At 42.5% G+C, this 13,375-nt stretch overlaps 1 protein-coding gene across 1 annotated transcript in view; it reads right to left on the bottom strand.

The window, feature by feature from the left end:
- DYNC2H1 (dynein cytoplasmic 2 heavy chain 1) overlaps positions 1-13,375 on the bottom strand; it is a 1,714,832-nt gene that overhangs the window by 454,051 nt on the left and 1,247,406 nt on the right. The gene's annotated exons all lie outside the window — the stretch shown is intronic.

Here is a 13,375-nt window from a genome sequence, read left to right as displayed (position 1 = left end):
AATAGGTTTTGCCTATGTTGACCTCTGGATGAACCAACTCACTGCCTTCAAATGCTCCCCCCGCATTATTGACTCAGCTAAATCTCTAGGAATCACCCTGGACAAACATCCGAATATGAAGACTCATATTAGCAATGTGTGCAAGGGAGCTAACCACCTTCTGAGAACACTCAGGAATCTCAAACCTTTCCTACCTCAAGCAGATTTCAAGCAAGTGGTCCAAGCGCTTGTTTTACCGAGGCTTGACTATGGCAGTGCCACGCTATGTGGCCTCTCAAAATACACTTTGGCCCCTCTAAAGGCATCATTGAACGCTGCGGCCAGATTGATAACGATTACAAAAAATGGGGTTTTCCCAAGAAAATCAGAGACCTGGGAATCGAATTAATACAACAAACAATGGTCCTGACTCAATACTTAGCGAATCAGCAGTATGTCATCCAGTTAGTTCTTTGTTAAATTTAGAGCTAAATAACATTTCGCAAAGCTCACAAAAAACTCAATTTTGACACTTCACCATGAAGCGATACAACATCCACTATTTGATTGAGCGATATTTATTTGATTTTATACAACAATTTTTGATTATATAAAGTTCGGCGCATGGTTGCTCCAGAGGGAACGTGCATAAGATAAGGGTGCTGAGAAGTGAATGTGTAAGGAGAGAAATTTCAGAGAGCAATAAAGAATTAAGATAAGTAACAAACTACACGGTTTACAATTCACCGTACAAAGTGTCCTGGTCACGTGTCAACGAATACAGTCACAATTTTATGTACAGAATCCAATTCATATTTTAGCACGTTGGGTGAGGGACGTGTACCAGGCTCATTATTGAGGGGGTGTTGACGTTTCGACCCGTCTTGGGGTACAAAGGTAATTTGATGCCTTGACCATGCGGGTCTTCTTCAGGACAACAAGGGAAGAGGGGCAACCTGACGAAGTCCTCAGCTTTGCTTAAGGGTCTAGAAAAGGGGCAAAACAGATGATCAGGATGTTGCATAGCTGATGCAATTAACACCTGCCAATGCGGGTGTATGCTTACCTAGCGTGAATCCAGGGGTGGTTCAAACATGGATCGCTAGTGGCAATAATTCAATGACCATGCGTGTGGTCTGGTCGGATTATATTTCACAGACACTGGAACTGAAATTAGACAAAATGAACAGTGTGAGAGCCGAGCAGCAACCTGCTCGCTCTGATACGAAGATAGGGGCTTAAAAAGGTATAAAAACCCCGTACCTGCAATGCGGACTCAATCCGTTCTGCAGTGTATCACAGGGAAAAGGACTTCAACTTGGGCTTCTCATTTCCAGGACACTGGCCGTTCTAAGGGACAAGGTGAGTGATATAAGTGCCAATTGGCCAGCGTTGTGAGCTAAAACACCAAGAAGGCCTGCCAGCGTTCTTACCTGCCTCAAGTGCAGAGCGTGCTTCTCGTGGCGTCTCAACCGGAGAGAATGCGGGCGCATGCGCTCTGGATATAAAGCGCACCGAGTAACCGTACACGTCGTGACGGTGCGTCGGTAAGAGTCAGAGTGGAAAGACTCACCGAAGCGTTAAGCCTGTAGTTCCAAAGGGGCCTGTGATGTCTATACGAGGGCCAGTGCTTAGACCAAAGTCTACAGTGCTTAGACCAAAGTCTACAGTACCAGAAGTGGCTGGACACAATTATGAATAGTGACTTAAAAATAATGGCAGAACTCGTGGTTCAATAAAATCAATAGGCACACTGGAATTCTTAATTCTGTCATGCAATAATGAAATTATGACAATCAGGGATCCATTGAAATGGATATACAGTTCATGAAGGAACATCATTTCTTAAAATACAATGAATGAAAGACCAAAGACGACAGACAATAGAACAATAGTTCCAACGTATATACAACTCAAACATACATACAATTAAATACAATTAAACATCCAAAGGCTGTCAATGTAAAGGCCAAAATTATACAGTGTTGACCAGTGGTAATTCGGGGCAATCTACCTCAACCGAGAGATTGACAGACCGGGCCACATTTCACAGTATTAATCAGTTGTAACCAAGGGCAATATGCCAGTGGCGAGAATTGTTACCACCAACATACTAACCAGTACTCATAATGGAAATCTGTCTATTAATCTCCTCCAACTCGTTCAATCCTCTATGGATAGTGTCCAAGGAATCTATCCATCTGCATTCCCTTCTGTTAAGTGTAATACTGAGGTCCCCTCCCCTGGGGTTTGGCTTGATCTTTTCAAGAACCCACCATTTTAAACTGTCAGCCGCATGATCAAACTTCGTAAAATGGTCAACCAAGGGTGCTCCCACTGTTTTGCAGCGTATACGGCTGCAGTGCTGGAGGATGCGACACTTAACTTTTTGGGTCGTCTGCCCCACATACATAAAGTCACATGGGCAAACAATTGCGTATATGACACCTGACGAGTTGCAATTACTGAAACCCTTCAGCGTGTGTGCCTTTTCGTGGTGTGTAAATGTATTGATTTCTTTGGTCAAAGGGCAGGCTTTGCAGGATCCACATTTATGGTGTCCCGTAACGGACGGAACACCCCATAAAGTGGTCTGACCGATATTGGGTGGCATAGGTAGTAGAGCGCATGAAAGACCCTCCGGGTAGACCAATCGTCTCCGGTTGTGGTTCTATTCTGGAGCCTCTATGTAAATATATCGATGTTTTCTTGAAACCCCTAGCTGAGAACACTGCCACTTATTTAAGGGATTCTATGCAGACTATTCAATTAGTGGATGATTACCCTTTTGACTCCAATGCCCAAATACTTGCGACCATGGACATATCAGCCCTATACACCAACATTCCCCAACTCCAGGCATTGCATTGTATGGAACAGGCCCTTGACACGAGACCGGCACCACACCTAGTTCCCACAGAATTCATTATCAAACTCCTTGAGATTGCAATGACCAGGAACTATTTTAATTTTCAGGGACAGTTTTTCAATCAAACAAAGGGCGTAGCAATGGGGGCTAGTTTTGCGCCGAATCTGGCCATTATCTATATGAGTTTTTATGAACAGCTATATGTCCTTAGCGATCTCAACCCATATAGGGCGAAGATAGAACTCTGGCGACGTTATATTGATGACGTGCTCATCATTTGGCGTGGTGATGTGGAAGACCTTCAAAGGTTCCATCATTGGCTCAATACTTGTTCGCCCGATATACAATTCACCATGGAATATAGTAGAGAAAAGATCAATTTCCTTGACATCCTTATAATATCTGAGCAGGGCAAACTCTACACGAATCTTTACAGAAAAAGCAGTGAAAGGAACACTCTACTTCGCTACTCGAGCCACCATCCTCGTAACCTCAGAGACAACTTACCCTTTGGTCAGTTCCTGAGGTTACGTAGGAATTGCTCAAAAAAGGAAGACTATTTTGATGAGTCTGCCGGACTCCTAGCACGGTTGATGGAGCGCGGCTACCCTATCAGGCTCCTTAAAAAAGCCCGTAAAAGGGCTTGGCATAACCATAGGGAATTTTTGTTGACCCCTAAGTCTAAGGAGACCCCTAAGGAAGATCGCCTAGTGTGTGTCACAACATTCTGCACAAAGAGTAATGAGATCAAAAAGATAGTTAATAAACACTGGCACCTAGTGTCTGACGAATTGGGTAACATACCTATCCCTTTACATGCGTTCAAGAAAGGGAAAAACATACGAGATCACTTGGTTAAATCTCTACTACCTATGCCACCCAATATCGGTCAGACCACTTTATGGGGTGTTCCGTCCGTTACGGGACACCATAAATGTGGATCCTGCAAAGCCTGCCCTTTGACCAAAGAAATCAATACATTTACACACCACGAAAAGGCACACACGCTGAAGGGTTTCAGTAATTGCAACTCGTCAGGTGTCATATACGCAATTGTTTGCCCATGTGACTTTATGTATGTGGGGCAGACGACCCAAAAAGTTAAGTGTCGCATCCTCCAGCACTGCAGCCGTATACGCTGCAAAACAGTGGGAGCACCCTTGGTTGACCATTTTACGAAGTTTGATCATGCGGCTGACAGTTTAAAATGGTGGGTTCTTGAAAAGATCAAGCCAAACCCCAGGGGAGGGGACCTCAGTATTACACTTAACAGAAGGGAATGCAGATGGATAGATTCCTTGGACACTATCCATAGAGGATTGAACGAGTTGGAGGAGATTAATAGACAGATTTCCATTATGAGTACTGGTTAGTATGTCGGTGGTAACAATTCTCGCCACTGGCATATTGCCCTTGGTTACAACTGATTAATACTGTGAAATGTGGCCCGGTCTGTCAATCTCTCGGTTGAGGTAGATTGCCCCGAATTACCACTGGTCAACACTGTATAATTTTGGCCTTTACATTGACAGCCTTTGGATGTTTAATTGTATTTAATTGTATGTATGTTTGAGTTGTATATACGTTGGAACTATTGTTCTATTGTCTGTCGTCTTTGGTCTTTCATTCATTGTATTTTAAGAAATGATGTTCCTTCATGAACTGTATATCCATTTCAATGGATCCCTGATTGTCATAATTTCATTATTGCATGACAGAATTAAGAATTCCAGTGTGCCTATCGATTTTATTGAACCACGAGTTCTGCCATTATTTTTAAGTCACTATTCATAATTGTGTCCAGCCACTTCTGGTACTGTAGACTTTGGTCTAAGCACTGTAGACTTGGGTCTAAGCACTGACCCTTGTATAGACATCACAGGCCCCTTTGGAACTACAGGCTTAACGCTTCGGTGAGTCTTTCCACTCTGACTCTTACCGACGCACCGTCACGACGTGTACGGTTACTCGGTGCGCTTTATATCCAGAGCGCATGCGCCCGCATTCTCTCCGGTTGAGACGCCACGAGAAGCACGCTCTGCACTTGAGGCAGGTAAGAACGCTGGCAGGCCTTCTTGGTATTTTAGCTCACAACGCTGGCCAATTGGCACTTATATCACTCACCTTGTCCCTTAGAACGGCCAGTGTCCTGGAAATGAGAAGCCCAAGTTGAAGTCCTTTTCCCTGTGATACACTGCAGAACGGATTGAGTCCGCATTGCAGGTACGGTGTTTTTATACCTTTTTAAGCCCCTATCTTCGTATCAGAGCGAGCAGGTTGCCGCTCGGCTCTCACACTGTTCATTTTGTCTAATTTCAGTTCCAGTGTCTGTGAAATATAATCCGACCAGACCACACGCATGGTCATTGAATTATTGCCACTAGCGATCCATGTTTGAACCACCCCTGGATTCACGCTAGGTAAGCATACACCCGCATTGGCAGGTGTTAATTGCATCAGCGATGCAACATCCTGATCATCTGTTTTGCCCCTTTTCTAGACCCTTAAGCCAAGCTGAGGACTTCGTCAGGTTGCCCCTCTTCCCTTGTTGTCCTGAAGAAGACCCGCATGGTCAAGGCATCAAATTACCTTTGTACCCCAAGACGGGTCGAAACGTCGACACCCCCTCAATAATGAGCCTGGTACACGTCCCTCACCCAACGTGCTAAAATATGAATTGGATTCTGTACATAAAATTGTGACTGTATTCGTTGACACGTGACCAGGACACTTTGTACGGTGAATTGTAAACCGTGTAGTTTGTTACTTATCTTAATTCTTTATTGCTCTCTGAAATTTCTCTCCTTACACATTCACTTCTCAGCACCCTTATCTTATGCACGTTCCCTCTGGAGCAACCATGCGCCGAACTTTATATAATCAAAAATTGTTGTATAAAATCAAATAAATATCGCTCAATCAAATAGTGGATGTTGTATCGCTTCATGGTGAAGTGTCAAAATTGAGTTTTTTGTGAGCTTTGCGAAATGTTATTTAGCTCTAAATTTAACAAAGAACTAACTGGATGACATACTGCTGATTCGCTAAGTATTGAGTCAGATTGATAACGGGCACCAAGCGAAATGCCACATCTCCACGGTCCTAAAATCTCTAAACTGGCTGCCCTACGAAGCTAGAATTCAACTAAAGATTGCCTGCTTATCGCACAAAGCCCTCCACTTCAAAACCCCCAACTACCTTGCGCAAAAGCTAGAACTATTCGGAGGGGGTAGACGGTCGAGGAGTGCTAATTCCCTCCTCTTGAAACCCCAGATCTTCCGCAAAAAGAGAACATGCCAATGAGCCTTCTCGGGCTCTGCACCAAAAATTTGGAATTCTCTTCCACCGGAAATCCGTAGAATCTCTTCCAAGGTTGCTTTGAAACTGGAAGCAAAAAGATTCCTTATGAATAAGTTCTTACCTTAACAAGAGGAGCGATTGTCAGCTCTAATCGTATCGGACATACTACAATATTGGTTGTTAATCTTGTATTTTACTATTGTATTTGCTACCCTTTGTCATTATGTTTCAGCGACTAGCCAATTCTTCGCCTACCCCAGGTTTATAATTGGTCTTTTATGTGTGCACTATTTGATTCAATGCCTATGTATATTCCCTATTTGAGTCTCTATTGCTATAAGATAGTTATTTTTTCAAACTATCAATTTTTCACTTGCTTTTTTAATCTTGGCATTTTTGTTGACACCGAATAAAGTTGGGTGGTGTTATCAGGTAGCCATTTTTAATACACTTCTTTTTTGTTTTGCACTGCATCTCACATCTTTCTCAGTACCACTATGTTTTGAGACTTTTTCTCTGGAAGACTGCAAACTCATTGCATATACACAGTGATGGTTCCCCTGAAATAGGGTGCACTGCAATGAGTTCATCCACCTTACTCCCAGATGATTATGTTCTGCCAAAACGGTGGGCTGATGGGATTTGTCTCAACTTAGTGGGCTGAATCTGTCTTCTTCTCTTTGGCTCCCAGTTTCTTTACATTTTGACCGGCTCTCTCCTCTTTTGTTGTTTATTCCCTATTTGAGTCATGTACTGATCTGTTACCTTCATTTCCCTCAAATTGTAAAGCGCTCTGATATCCTTCGGGATCAAGTTCGCGCTATATAAAACTTTATAAATAAATAAATAAAATGTGAGATCTATTGGCGTTATCAAATTTTGTTTTAAAAAATGGTGCACAACGGTGCAAGCTGCTGTGCTACATAGCTTAAGTAACACAGCACTTTTTTTCCTTGTTTTCTTTTACTTTTACTTTAAGCTATGCATGTACAAACATGTTAAATTTGTTATTTTCCCGATACTTAATATGCAGTTTATATTATTGAACAAATGTCCATTGTAGTTGACAGCATGTCAAAGTGTAGCTTGCTGAAACAATGAGCATGGAGAGGCTGTGGTGTAACAGTCAGAGCCACTGACTTTGGAGCTGGGGAACCAGGTTCAAGTCTCTGCACCATCTAGACATCCTGTGATTCTGGGCAAATCATTTAATCTGCCAGTGGCTGTAAAAATTTTTGTATTCTTGTGTAATGTAACTGGTGCTCATGCAAACGTTCCAAGTCCTTCCAGTGGACTTCGTGCTACAAAAAACAAGCTATTATGGAGGTAGGAGGGAGGCAACTAGCGACGTGATAGGGAAAGGGTATGCAGTGACGGGAGCGTGGTGGTAGAAGAGACAGGTCAGGAACGAATGGGCAAAGGGCATGCAGGGACGTAAGTGAGGTGGTGGTAGGGAAGGGCTAGCAATGAACAGAATGTGGACGCTGGAAAGTTTAAAAGAAAAAGTATGGTACAAGTGCTAGGCCAGTGGAAGGACACTGGCCATCAGCAGCAGTACTTGGTCCATGCTCCACAGCAGGGGCAAAGATGTGAAGCAGAGTAGGATGCTGGAGGCAGGAGGAGGCGCTAACAAGCAGAAAGAAAGGAAATGAGAGGGACATGGGAGCTAACCAGTAGTAAGTAAAGGTAAGCAATGGCGGGCACTACACCCCTTTTAATATATTTTTTCCCGTTACAAGAGATTTGGCAGGTACCGTGTAGGTGAAACCTAAAAAGGATCACCAAACAAAAGATATGATGACCAGCAAGCAGTCATTAAAGTATCAGCTAGCTTCAACTGGAGACGGAAAGGCACTCATCTAATAATTTTTTTTTTAAGAGCAGCTAAGTAACTCAAAATAAAACTACTTGATATACTACAGAGTTAGGGGAGAGGATTAACAATCAAGCATACTTACATTGGTTTGTTGTAAGGAAACGGGTTAGATATGTGAACATTTATGTAATTTTGTGTAGCTAGGCATCCCCTAACTCAGTTTCAATACAGTCAACTCCTTTATTTAAAGGATGGATAAAAATCACAGAAAGTTACAGTGATTAAACTTATCTCAAATGTATTAAACAGACTTCCGCTCACAGTCGCGGTCAGGTGCTTAGCAACTGAGATGTTTCTAAAGCAGGAACTTTTGATCTGCAGGTACCACACAGATCTGTGCAGTAGGTGTTTTAACCCACAGAGAGGTCTTCCAAAAATTGGAAACTGGGCACTGCAGATTATACAGAGGTCTTTATCATGGACACTCAATCCATCAGAGATTGGAACCTGCAGGGCAGACACAGGTTTACCAACTACTTGAGCTATCTTCCTTGGACTGAAATCTGTCGCCAGTAAGTTAAATACAGATGTTGGCTATTGGCATTCAACCCATTTAGCTATATTGCTGCGATAGGACCATGTGAAGCTAATGTATGACAGAAATCTCTGCCACAGGTGCACTTGTCTTTCTGCACTATCTTATTGAGATTAGTGAGTGAATACTTGTGCATCCTTGCAGCAGGTGCATTAACTTACTGGTTTACTTCACAACGTCCAGGACCAGTACACAGAAAGTTACACAAAACCCTGATCTAGCAGACTCCTTAAGTGGTCTCATTGGGTTTCCCAATTGTGGGTAGAAGTTAAGACACAAATCTCTGCATTATCAACATGAACTCTGGAGCCAACCTATGACCTTTAGACCAAATCACTGGAACTCTGCCATTTTGCAACCGCTGCTTTCTCTGCATCATTACAGATTTACTGCAACTGCCATGTAATCCATCACCTGCTGTATAACTTTCAGATTTCAACAAAAATACTTCGCCTACAAACGGATCAAAAGTTACTCAAAAGCGATCACATAACTCTATGCCATGGCAGGCCTTTAACAAGTGCTAACTGGTCATCTTAAAAATGTTGCATTAAGGCAGTGGTTCCCAAACTGTGCGCCGTGGCTCCCTGGGGAGCTGTCAAACCTAGCCTGGGGAGCCGTGCACCAAACACTTTAATGCATTTAATGTTGAAGGGTCTGTAGGCATCAGTTAAAACTAATTAGACTCAAACACATGATGTCGATGATTTGTAAGTGACATGCCTAAAGCTGTAAACGTAGTGCTTAATTGATAGCATGTCAAGGGTGATGACCTCCATATTTTACTGGATCCCCACGTTCCAACGCGTCCAAAGTAAGTGGAAGATGCGGGATTCATTTTGTTAGACTCGTTAATAGTTTTATTTCTTTTCAAATGCATTTTACATCAATGCAAGTTATCAGGAAAGTACAGTTGTCCTTTCAATTAAACACACTAGGTATTATCAAATATTGACATTTGCACTTGAACCATAGGTACTTCCAGAACACATTACTTTCAGTATACACACATTTACAGACAGGCCTGCTCTCTCCTTGAGCATAGGAAAGTAAAACACCATATACGGCATAATGCCAGTATTTGGAAGCAAGAAAGAAGGAAGTTTAAAAAAAAATTAAATCAGAGGAATTTATTTTACTTGCATTGATTTGAAGGCAATTTCACAGACTAGACACCAAAATTAAAGCTGTATGTGGTTTAAAAAAATTGTGAGTCACCCTGCTGAGACAGGTGTGTTGCCTACATGGGTAGAAATGAAAGTGCATGCAAATATTCTTTAAGCGCAGAAACACTTTAGCAATGGGGCCTACATGCATAGGGATGCTATCTAGCACTTCAAGTGGGAGAAAAAGTTTGAGAGGGTACTCAAAAAAAGGAAGGGGCAAAGAAGTGTAACTAGGAATATTTTATCAGAGGCGCCGCTTTAGTAATATTAAAAAAAAAACCTGCGTATAGGATTATAAAACCTTCATCAGCTTCGTCCCAATTATTTTCAGAGAGAAAAATGCAAGCACTCCCGAGGCTGGGCTTACTTCCCCCCCACCCTCCATAAAAAGTAACAGTGGGGAGCCACGGGCAATGGCCAATGGGTCAAGGGAGCCGCGGGTCGAAAAAGTTTGGGAACCACTTTATTGAGGTGTTAAGCTGGTATAGAGGTGACACTTTTACCAAAACTGTATTTTAGTGTTTTAAAATGTCAAAATAGCAAATAAAACCACAGAATGTGCCCCATTATTTGTTTTTGTGTGTTGCATAATCTAGTGAACCATGTAACACAATCTATGAAGTAGACATCCCATCCACTAAGCTACCTTACCAGCTCGACATGCCATAAGATCTATGGTTGTTGTGCTAGCACTCATGAATGACAGTCAACATGTGCCGGATGTCTGCGCTCACCTAGACCTTACCTCAAGTTATCTATTAGATTAATCTTGGAATGCTGCACCCTCGCCAAAATGAGCAGCAACAAACAAATCACCCCATGGAATATTACTCCAATTTGAACCTTGGGGAGGGGTTAGGGGAGGCTGATAGGGGTGGTGCCGAGCACAGGATTCTCGGCCTGACTGGTGGTCTTTGGGGGAGGATGGCCTCGCAGATATACATGAATTAGGTCGCTCCCAGGAAGGAGCGAACAGGACATTTGTGAAATGTTTGCGAACCTTGCTCGGCTATCCTGAGCTCTGGGAGTGCTAAAGTACAAATCAAATAGGAAAATGCTGGGAAAAAAACATGCAACAAAACAACAAGCTTTTGTTAACACATGCTGACAGGAAGCGAGACAAGCCAATCGGCTTCAGGGCAGTTTCAATGAACTACACTCTGAAATGACAACCCAATCGCAAAGCAATAGTTGAGTCCCTGCTTTAGACGCGGGGGTACTGGTGAGTGTGCTGCTCACAAGGGAGCACAAGAGTGGGTCCTTGTTTTGATCCCAGGGGGACTGGTGAGTGAGCGTTGCAATAGGAGCGTTTGGCTTCTCACACAGAGGTGCTTAACAGAAGTTCCATTAAAGCAGATGAAAAAAGCACTTGGGCCATGGGACACTGATAAGAGAATCACATGACGAACAACAGGAAATAGTATGCTACAGCCAAAAGAAACGGAGGATAAGTAAGTGGCAAGTACACGAACCAATGAAAAGCATGGGCGGAATGTAAGCCCCTTTTAAGATTTATATTCAATACAATATTTTTCACAAACACAGCGCAAGCGCTGGGCAGGCGAGACCTAAAAAGTACATGTCTAACTTTTTAAATACAATACACACTGCCCAATGGCCTGTTTAGTGCCTATCCCAGGAGTGTCTTTCATATATTAAATAGGAAGGTTTGGGCCTAACCAAAGGTTTATTTTGCCAGGTCGAAATGCCAGTGTAAACTACACTCGCAGTCTGCAATAGCAGGCCTGCGACATGTTTCAATGGCTACTTAAGTGGGTGGCATAATGAGTGCTGTGGACCCAGTAGTGGCATTTAATTTACAGGCCCTGGGTATATGTATTACCACTTTACTAAGGACTTACAAGTAAATTAAATGGGCAATTGGGAGTGAGCCAATTTCACAATGTTTAAGGGAAAGGGCACCTGCACTTCAGCACTGGTTTGCAGTGGTGAAGAGCACAGAGTCCTAAGGCCAACAAAAGATCTAACAGAATGTGTTTGTCTATTAGTGAAACTCTGGCAGGAGTAAAATCAGAGAAAATAGATAAATATAATGTGACTTGTGTCAAGTCTGCATTGGTATCAGTGTAATGTCCAGGTGAAAATCTCCTAGGAGGGGTGCAGGATGTGCTATCAGAGTGGCCATGGTGTCCGGTGGATTGGGGAGAGGAGGCATGCTGAAACAATCATTGGCAAAGCCAAAATGTCTGGCGTTTGTTGCCAGCCTTTTAGCTTTATTAGTGCTTCTTTTGGTTAGTCATGGTATTTGCAAACGTTTATTATCAAGGAAGATACCAGGCACTCATCAATTAACCACAATAAAACACTAGTACACATTACCTGTCATTGAAGGGTACTACTTTGTGTTCTCCATGTGAAAGGGTAGAATGCCGTCATTCACAGTGATATTAGAGACGGGCAGAAGTGGACTGATCCGCTGACCCATGCTGTATGCTTTAGTGGGTGGAAAAAATGTGAATGACACAATAACAGACTAAGGGCCATATGTATCATTCCAAATTGCGATCGCAATTGGGCTCAGTGGTATGTATGAAAGAAACTGACTTGCAAAATAAGGAATCGCAAAATTTGCGATTCCCTATTTTGCGATTGCATTTAAGGAATCGCAAATTGCTATTCCTTAATTACAATGTAAGAAGCACAGAAAAAGTGCAATTTGGCCGTAAGGAATTGCAAATTGCCACCAACTTCAAGTTGGTGGTAATTTGCGATTTCTCTAAAAATTCACTTTTTGGCATTTTTCAAAGTGCCATGTGGCGCACATACATGCCCTTAGGGCATGTATGTCTGCCACATGTGCACACATGTACATTTCAGGGGTGCAACAGGGTGTCCTTTTGACACCCTGGCACCCTTGAAATTGCATTCTCAATTTGCGATTCGCAATTAAAGAATATGTAGGATTCGCAAAATCATTTGCAAATCCTACATACATAGCGTTTTGCGATTCTCAAATAGCGATTCACAAAATATCGCAATTTGAGAATCGCAAAATCAGAGTTTGATACATATGGCCCTAATTGATGAAGAGGGTTGGCTGAAAGCCCCTATAAGTATAAAAGTATAATCCTGAAAATAAAAAGGCACAATAAATGCGTTGTTGTTGTTCAGTGCCCCAAAAAAAAAACCAAGATTCCAGGTGGCACTGGCACCAGGATGCTGAAGACTGCCTTGGGTGCCCCGACAGGAGACGGTTACAGAGAAAGCACCGCCTGGGTGCAGCTTTCATTTAAAGGTTTAAAGAAACACTTTACGGTCACGTCACAAGCTGCCAGTATTTTTCAATTGAGTGTTGTGGGAAAGAGCTGAGCAGGTACCATACATACAGAGAGTAATGCCCGCATGTAAGCACTTCCTGTACATTAGGATGATCCAATTTATGGAGTAGCCATCCTCCATAATACATCAGTTAAAAGGTGACTTCAGCAATGTCAATTTATCAAAGCCTTTGTGGTGTGCTTTAAAGGGACAACATCCCTTCACGGCCACGAACCCACTGTATTTTATTTGATTTAATAAAGGGAGGATAAAATGGGATCAATAAGGAAAAACGAGACTTGTAACTCGAACTTACAAGCCTCAGAGTAAACAAATTAAATACAAAATCCTCTTTTTATCGATCGCTGACA

This window comes from Triturus cristatus, chromosome 8 (assembly GCF_964204655.1).
Source record: "Triturus cristatus chromosome 8, aTriCri1.1, whole genome shotgun sequence".
In the NCBI taxonomy this organism is placed as follows: domain Eukaryota; kingdom Metazoa; phylum Chordata; class Amphibia; order Caudata; family Salamandridae; genus Triturus; species Triturus cristatus.
This window is presented reverse-complemented; position numbering and strand designations above follow the sequence as displayed.